Source organism: Geospiza fortis, unplaced genomic scaffold (genome assembly GCF_000277835.1).
Source record: "Geospiza fortis unplaced genomic scaffold, GeoFor_1.0 scaffold78, whole genome shotgun sequence".
Lineage (NCBI taxonomy): Eukaryota > Metazoa > Chordata > Aves > Passeriformes > Thraupidae > Geospiza > Geospiza fortis.
In genome coordinates, this window is record NW_005054339.1 from 475,968 (window position 1) to 476,858 (window position 891).

An 891-nucleotide genomic window follows, 5' to 3' on the forward strand; every position below is an offset into this window, starting at 1 on the left:
CTGGAGCCATCTCTTCAGTCTGATTTCCACTCAGCTACTCGATGCGTTGCCTCCATATCCTTCCCTGTACAACTGATTGCTATGAGCAAGTCATTTATGTGTGGTAAAATTACATAAAGGAGCCATGACAATCTAGCAAGTACTGTGTGCAGCAGAAAAGATGAGGATGCTGGGGAGAGTACCCCAGGCAAGGAGCAGCCACTCCCCTCAGCCTTGATGCACTCCCATCCTACATCTGAGCTCTGGCAATGAAAGGGTGGAAGAGCTGATTGCTGCAGTCACGCTTAACTGAAGGCCTTTGTCCCAGGAAAGCCAACACCATGAATTACTGCTCTGTATTTACGAAATGCCAGCAAAGCTGAAAGATAAACCATGGCATGAAGCTAAGGAATTTTTATGGCACACGGCTGGTGAAAGCTTATCTTGTAAATCTATGATTATAACCCACGCCCGCCCTCGTTGAGAGCCTCTCTGATTTTAATTAGCAGCGACACAATTTTTTGTTTAGTTCGTTAGTTATTCCCTAAAGCAATGCAGAATGAAGCTACCTGCTCTGGACTTAATCCTGTGACAGGAATGTGCCTGCTCTGAGGAGCCAAACCTGACACACAAACTTTCAGCAGCAGTAACAGACTTGGCTTCGATCTATTTGCAGGACTGGGGAAAAACACAGAAATTCGCATGATTACTATAATTTTCAGAACAACCGGGAAATAAAGAAGAGAAAAAGTGAGAAGGTTTGTTAGAAAGAAATTAAAAGCAGCAGGTGGAAGGGTAACAAAGGGAAGTTTCCATGGCACCTGTTAGCAAAACATGCACTGTCAAGAAAAGGTTTAAGACAAGGCCATAACACAGCAATATCATTAAACAACCAAGCTACAGGAGTAAAAG